Below are 8,391 nucleotides of genomic sequence, written 5' to 3'. Positions count from 1 at the left end.
TGGTGTAGGTGGACATAAAGGATGCCTACTTACATGTTCCCATTTATCCTCCACATCAGGCTTACCTGAGGTTTGCAATTCAGGATTGTCACTACCAATTTCAGACGTTGCCGTGTGGCCTGTCCACGGCTCCGAGGATTTTCACCAAAGAAATGGCGGAAATGATGGTTCTACTTCGCAAGCAACCTACGAGGCCATTCAATTTGGCAGATTCCATGCCAGAGTGTTTCAGTGGGACCTGTTGGACAAGTGATCTGGATCCCACCTGCATATGCACCGAAAGATAATCCTGTCTTCCAAGGCCAGAATATCACTCCTGTGGTGGCTACACATCTCTCACCTGGAGGAGCGCAGGTTCGGGATCCAGGACTGGATCCTAGTAACCATGCATACAAGTTTCCGAGGATGGGGTGCAGTCACGCAAGTGGAAAACTTCCAAGGAAGATGGTCAAGCCAGGAAACTTGTCTCCACATAAACGTTCTGGAGTTGAGGGCCATTTACAACGGCCTTGTGCAGGCGGAACATCTTCGCAATCTGCCCGTGCTGATCCAATCGGTCAATGTGAAAGCAGTAGCATACATAAACCGCCAGGGCAGAACAAAAAGCCGAGCAGCAATGGCAGAAGTCACAAAGGTTCTCCGCTGGGCGGAGAAGCATACAAGCGCGCTGTCAGCGATCTTCATTCCCGGAGTGGACAACTGGGAAGCAGACTTCCTCAGCAGACACGATCTCCATCCAGGAGAATGGAGCCTCCATCAAGAGGTCTTCACAGAAGTGACAAGTCATTGGGGTATTCCTCACATAGACATGATGGAGTCGCGCCTCAACAAGAAGCTTCAGAGATATTGGTCCAGGGACCCTCAAGCAATAGAAGTGGATGCACTAGTGACACCATGGGTGTTTCCGTCAGTGTATGTATTCCCTCCACTGCCTCTGATTCCAAAAGATCTAAAGATCATAAGAAGAACAATGGTTCAAGCAATCCTCATTGTTCCGGACTGGCCAAGGAGGGCTTGGTATCCAGATCTTCAGGAATTACTCATAGGAGATCCCTGGCCTCTTCCTCTATGCGAGGACCTGTTACAGCAGGGGCCGTGCATATACCAAGACTTACCGCGGCTACGTTTGACGGCATGGCGGTTGAACGTCAGATCCTAGCCCGAAAGGGTATTCCCAGTGAAGTCATTCCCACACTTCTTCAGACCAGGAAGGGAGTAACGTCTAAACATTACCATCGCATTTGGAGGAAATATGTGTCTTGGTGTGAATCCAAGAAGGCGCCTGCGGAAGAGTTTCAGCTAGGACGTTTTCTCCATTTTCTACAAGCAGGTGTGGAGGCGGGCCTAAAGTTGGGCTCAATTAAGGTTCAGATTTCAGCCTTATTGGTTTTCTTTTAAAAACAATTGGCCTCCCTTCCAGAAGTTTAAACTTTCGTGAAGGGTGTGTTGCACATCCAACCTCCATTTGTGCCCCCTGTGGCACCATGGGATCTTAACATGGTGTTGCAGTCCCTTCAATCGCATTGGTTTGAACCTTTACAGACGGTGGAGTTGAAGTTTCTCACTTGGAAAGTGGTCATTCTGTTGGCTTTGGCGTCCGCAAGGCGGGTGTCTGAGTCTTTCATAAAGATAGAGCAGAGTTGAGGACTCGGCAGCATTTTCTGCCGAAGGTGGTTTCATCATAGAAACATAGAAACATAGAATTTGTCGGCAGATAAGAACCACTTGGCCCATCTAGTCTGCCCCTTTTTTTTTTTATATTATTTTTTATCACTAACCTTATTTGATCCTTATTTCTTTGTAAGGATATCCTTATGTCTATCCCATGCATGTTTAAATTGCTCTACTGTCTTAGCTTCTACCACCTCTGATGGGAGGCTATTCCACTTGTCCACTACCCTTTCTGTGAAATAATTTTTCCGCAAATTTCCCCTGAACCTCCCCCCTCCAGTCTCAGTGCATGTCCTCGTGTCCTATTGCTTCTCTTCATTTGGAGAATGTTTCCCTCCTGGACTTTGTTAAAACCCTTCATATATTTGAAAGTTTCTATCATGTCCCCCCTTTCCCTTCTCTGCTCCAAACTATACATATTGAGATTTCTTAGTCTTTCTGGGTATGTTTTGTGATGTAGGCCATGCACCATTTTAGTTGCCCTCCTTTGTACAGTTTCTAATGTATTAATATCCTTTTGAAGATATGGCCTCCAGAACTGAATACAGTATTCTAGATGAGGCCGTACTAATGACCTATACAGTGGCATTATTACTTCTTTCTTTCTGCTGCTGATTCCTCTCCCAATGCAGCCAAGCATCTGACTAGCCTTCCTCATTGCCTTGTTACATTGCTTACCTGCTTTTAAGTCATCTGAAATAGTGACTCCTAGATCCCTTTCCTCCTCAGTAGTTTCCAGTATAGTGCCATTAATACTGTATTTAGCTTTAGGATTTTTGAGACCCAAGTGCATGATTTTGCATTTTTTGGCATTAAACTGTAATTGCCAGACTCTTGACCATTCCTCTAGTCTACCTAGATCCTCAATCATTTGTTTTACCCCACCTGGTGTGTCTACCCTGTTGCATACCTTTGTGTCATCTGCAAAAAGGCATACTTTCCCTTTAATGCCATTTGCAATGTCACCAATAAAGATATTAAAAAGCACTGGTCCAAGTACAGATCCCTGGGGTACTCCACTGGTAACATTTCCCTCCTGTGAATGCACTCCATTTACCACAACTCTCTGTTTTCTATCCTTCAACCAAGATCTTATCCATTCAATAATCCTAATATCCAATCCCAAACTTTCAAGTTTATTTAGCAGTCTGCGATGTGGAACTGTGTCAAAAGCCTTACTAAAGTCTAGATAAGCTATATCCATGGCTCCACCTTTATCCATCACTTTAGTCACACAATCAAAAAAGTCAATAAGATTTGTTTGACATGATCTCCCCCCAGTGAATCCATGCTGTTTGGGATCCAGTAAATTGCCGGATTTGAGATAATCTACAACTTTCTTTTAAGAGTGTTTCCATCAATTTCCCTACTACTGATGTAAGACTCATCTTTCCACATGAACCAGCCTATTGTGGTGCCAGTGGCTACTGACGTTTTCGTTGAGTCAAAATCTTTGGATGTGGTCAGAGCTTTGAAAATGTATGTCACCAGAACGGCTCGGGTTAGGAAAACCGAAGCGCTGTTTGTCCTGTATTGGGTGTCCTGCTTCCAAACAGACCATTGCATGCTGGATTTGTAACACGATTCAGCATGCTCATATCACGACTGGATTACCATTGCCGAAATCGGTGAAGGCCCATTCTACTAGAAAGGTGGGCTCGTCCTGGGCGGCTGCCCGAGGGGTCTCAGCATTACAGCTTTGCCGAGCAGCTACTTGGTCGGGTTCGAACACTTTTGCGAAGCTTTACAAGTTTGATACCCTGGCCGATGAAGACCTCAAGTTTGGTCAATCGGTGCTGCAGTCATCCGCACTCTCCTGCCTGTTCTGGAGCTTTGGTATAACCCCATGGTTCTTTTGGTGTCCCCAGCATCCTCTAGGACGTATGAGAAAATAGGATTTTAATACCTACCGGTAAATCCTTTTCTCTTAGTCCGTAGAGGATGCTGGGCGCCCGTCCCAGTGCGTACTGTATCTGCAGTTAGTTATGGTTATCATGCACTTAGTTATGGTTACACACCTGTTGTGTCTGTTTATAGTCAGCCTGCTGCTGAAATTGTTCATGCTGTTGGCTTGTGTTCTGTTGAATACCACGTTGTGCGGCATGCTTGATGTGTGTGCTAGTATGAATATCACCTTAGTTTAACAATAAATCCTTTCCTCGAAATATGTCCGTCTCCCAGGGCACAGTTCCTATAACTGGAGTCTGGAGGAGGGGCATAGAGGGAGGAGCCAGTGCACACCCCTTTTGAAAGTCTTAAAGTGCCCATGTCTCCTGCGGATCCCGTCTATACCCCATGGTTCTTTTGGTGTCCCCAGCATCCTCTACGGACTAAGAGAAAAGGATTTACCGGTAGGTATTAAAATCCTATTATCTTCTTCCAGCTGGGGATTGTTTAAAAAGGGGAGGTGGCTCCGTCAAAAGTAGATACGCAAGTGAATAGTGCAAAAATCTACTTTCTTTGCTTTCAACTGGTCTAGGGCAGTCATAAGGCCAAGCCTTGCGTTGGCTTGAATGGCAAAGGCAGTGGTTGTCTGGGCTGATGCATTGGAAGGAGATTTTTCAATAGAGTAAAAATCTCTTGGCTCATATAAAAAAAACAGACTGCAATGTTCCTGGAGAAGCAACATTGAATATGGGCTTTTTTTCCTCCAGGGCATCAGCCCCAACTATACCTGCTCACAGAGCAGCTTAGCTGGGTACGTGGAAGCTGATTCAGAATATAGGAAGGTTTTGGAATCTTTGTCCTTTCTGGAGATATTCTTTTTGGTAAAGAATTTACAGATATTCTGGAGTCAGAAGCAGACTCCAAGAAGGCCAAGTTTCTTCTACATATAGTTTCAAACCTAAAGTTCCGCATTTCGGCCTCTTTTGGTCTCTAGGAACAGCGAAAGGAAAAAGCAAATACAAGAAGTCTGGGAAGACTAGGAAAGCATTTGGCTACCAGAAGTCCGGTTGGGATCTACAGCTACACCACACTGGATAGGCCCAAACTCATCTGAGTTTGGAAGCTAAGCAGTGTTGGGCCTGGTTAGTATGCGGATGGGAGACCATCTAGGAATACCAGGTGCTGTAGAAAAATAAACCATCAGTCGGATGGTGTGGGCCTCTGCCTGAGGGACCCCAGGCTGGGGGAGCCGACTTCTTCAGGTCGCAGATCTGGCACGGTATCTCTAGGTTATGCTTTCACCTTCAAGACAGCTCATCTCGGGTAGAGATGAAGGACTCTGCTTTGCAAGAAGCAGTTCAGAAATTGCTTCAGTCAGGAAAAGTCATTCCAGTTTCTCCTGCAAACGAGGACAAAGTTTACTCCAACCTGGTTTTAGTTTGGAAGCCAAATGGATCATGTCAGCCCATGCTCAATCTTAAAATGCTGAACAAATACATTTGGAACCACGGTTGCACTTGGAATCGTTACGTTCCTTATGTTTGGCTTGGAGCCAGGGGATTATATGGTATCCCTGGATATACAGGATGCTTACCTACATATTCTTATACCACTGTCCATCAGTGTTATCTAAGGTTTGCTATCCTTCAACAGCATTTTCAGGTCTAGGCCTTACCCTTTGTGTTAGCCACAGTCTCCAGAGTATTTACCAAGAATATGGGGGTGATGACACTTTATCTCCGCCAGTTTCCCATACCTAGATGATCTTGTAAGCCTGGCACAGTCACAGGGATTGCTCTTACGTCATCTGCAACAGACAATCACGTGTTTGCAGAGGCACGAGTGACTCATTAATTGGGCAAAATTGTCTTCAGTTCCGTCACACCAGATGACTCACTTGGGGGCTGTACTGGATCAGGTCTGCAGAGTGTAATTTTTACCTCGCAACAAGATATCCAGGGTTCAGTCTAGGAGTCAAGACTTGCTACACAGTCAAACGGTATACATTCATGCAGCAATGCGGGTGATGGGTCTGATGGTATTTACAATGACAGGGTGGAATATGCACAATTCCACTTAAGGTCTCTGCAGTGTCTGATTCTTACCAAATTGAATCTACAGTCATACCACACTGGATATGCCCAAATCTCATTGGATTGTGGAAGCTAAGCAGTGTTGGCCTGGTTGGTACTTGGAGGGACCACCTGGGAATACAAGGTGCTGTAGGTATTAATGGATTGCATCAGATAATAATGACGGACTATGGTACTTACGATAAAAGTAAGGAGGTCGTTAGCCTGGTGGCTACAGACATTCCAGCTGGACAAAAGGAAATCCTTTTGATATCAGATTGGGAAAATTCGGACACTGGGGAGCAGTGTCAGGAAGGTTGTGTTCCCAAAGAAGAAAGTTGTCTGCCGCTAAAGGTTGGAACCTCGGCCCATATACAGGGCACCGGCATAGGCACGGGACAGTCTTCAGGAAATACCAGTCGGACAATGCGACGGCAGTAGCGTACCTCAACATCAGGGAGGAACTCGCAGCCGAAAAGTGATGATGGTAAGTCACATACTAAAGTGAGCAAAACTTCATCATCCAACCTTGTCTGCTGTTTTCATTCCGGGAATCCTAAACGGGGAAGCAGACTTTCTCGAGTCGACACACCATTCAGGGAAGCGAATGGGCTCTACACACGGAGATCTTCCAGACTCTAGTAAAACCAGAGGTGCTGGCCAGAGATATATCTCATGGCATCTTGTCTGAACAACAAAGTGCTCACATACAGGTCAAGAACAAAGGATCCCAGAGCAATCTTTGTGGATGTCTTATCGGTGAGATGGGACTTTCATCTGGCTTAGGTGTTCCTCCAATCACCCTATCACCTAGGGTGGTGAGAAAGTTAAAACAAGGAAACCAGCAGAGATTGGCAATGGATGCTCTCCTTCTGCTCCCTCAACATCCAGACCTACTAATGCAGGGTCCTGGTTATCACAGACATTTGGATCGACTGTCTTTGACAGCATGGCCTTTGAAACCTCTATCCTGAAATCAAGAGGATATTTTCAACAGGTAATTCAAACAGTGTTCAGAGCAAGGAAACCTTCCTTAGCTCGCATTTATCACCTAATATGGCAAGCCTATATTCATTGGTACAGTGAAAGAAAATTGGGCCCTAAATCTTTCAGATTTTCCAGTGTCTTAGCATTCCTTCAGGCAGGAATGGATAAAGGTTTGAAGGCAGCTTCCTTGAAAGAGCAAAGGTCGGCATTGACTGTAGGGGTCCAAAAGTAAATGACCAACTTACAGGATGTGCATACTTTTTTCCAGGGTATACTGCACATTCAACCTTTGGTTGTTCCTCCTACAGTACCGTGGGACTTAGGTTAGTCCTGAAAGCCCTTCAAGATGCCCATTTGAACCACTCATTAAAATGGATCATAAATGGTTGACAGATAAAGTATTTTTCTACTGACTATGGCGTCGGCTAGAAGAATATCAGACTTCGGGTTATTGTCATGTTGTTCCCCAATTTCAGATTTATTTTTTTATCCAGATAACCAGTTCTCAGAACTAGATCTGGGTATCTTCCCAAGGTGATAACGAAGTTCCACCTTAGCAAAGGAATTGTTGTCCCTGCTTTTCAGATTCCAGGCCTTTCTGTTGGAGATGCATTGCTGGACGTGATCCGTGCATTAGGGATCTACGTGGATTGTACCTTGCATCCAAAAAAGCAGATTCTCTCTTCATTCTCTATGGATTTCACAAGAGAGGATGGCCTGCTGGCAAGATAGCTTCAGATGATGATTTCAGAAGCATATTCTCTAGCTGATCTCCCTATTCCGGATAATGTCTCTGTTCACTCTACTCGTAAGGTAGGTCCTTTTTGAGCAGCACTATGTGGTGCTCAAGCAGAACAGGTATGGAAGGCAGCCATATGGTCTTTCATTTACACATTCATTAGACATTATGCCTTGGATACCTTTGCCTCTCACAATGCTGAATTCAGGCGAAGGATTCTCCTATGCATTAGGAGCGTCCCCACCACTAAACTGCTTTGGGAAATCCCATTGTTATCCTGTGGACCCTGCCGCAGAAATATACGTTATGGTAAGAACTTACTGTTGGTAACGGTATTTCTTCTACGTCCACAGGGATCCCACCCTGACACACCTGATTTGAGGATCCTTTTACTCACTAACCTCTTCCTTCTGGTACGGAAGGGTGTGCATGTGTGTTCTTCTCGCCTGACTAGGGTTCTAGATGATGCTCCTGCCTTGAGCTTTGAAATACAACTGATTTGCCTGAGCCAGTAGACGGGGATATATGGACGGACCCGTTGCATGCTGGGAGGCCGGAAAGCTTTGACTGATTGGTGCAAATCCGCTGTCGCTCCATCATATCCCATTGTTATCCTGTGGACTTAGGAGAAATACCGTTATCAATGGTAAGTTGTTACCATAACGTATATTTTTGCTTAATAGAATTAATTTTGTCATCCATTCATGATTCACCAGTTATCCCTTTCAGTGATATGCAGTTACAGGTAAGACCTAGTCCCTTCTACTATTCAAAAGCCTCAGGACCTTCAACCAGTTACTAGGATCTTGCGACAGCATCAAGACCGGTACAGATAGGGATATCCCTTTATGTTTCAAGTTACAATGAATGACCTATCATACTGTTCATACTGTCAAGACCCTTCCTCAATGTCTGAAATTGTTGACCAAGCTCTGCCTCCTTCCAACACTGTCCCCTGATGTGGCGGCTGCTGCCCCTTCTCCTAAACCACAACTTTCCTGGCCTCCACCTAAAAAGGACAAGGGTGTCTTTCCA

The 8,391-nt window shown here is 45.1% G+C and overlaps 1 pseudogene; it reads left to right on the top strand.

Moving 5' to 3' along the window:
- Window positions 1–4,630: 4,630 nt before the first annotated feature.
- LOC135051719 (5S ribosomal RNA) lies at window positions 4,631–4,749 on the top strand (annotated as a pseudogene).
- The last annotated feature ends 3,642 nt before the right edge of the window (window positions 4,750–8,391 follow it).

This window comes from Pseudophryne corroboree, chromosome 2 (assembly GCF_028390025.1).
Source record: "Pseudophryne corroboree isolate aPseCor3 chromosome 2, aPseCor3.hap2, whole genome shotgun sequence".
Lineage (NCBI taxonomy): Eukaryota > Metazoa > Chordata > Amphibia > Anura > Myobatrachidae > Pseudophryne > Pseudophryne corroboree.
The sequence above is the reverse complement of the archived record's forward strand: the minus strand, read 5'-3'. Positions and strand labels throughout refer to the sequence as shown.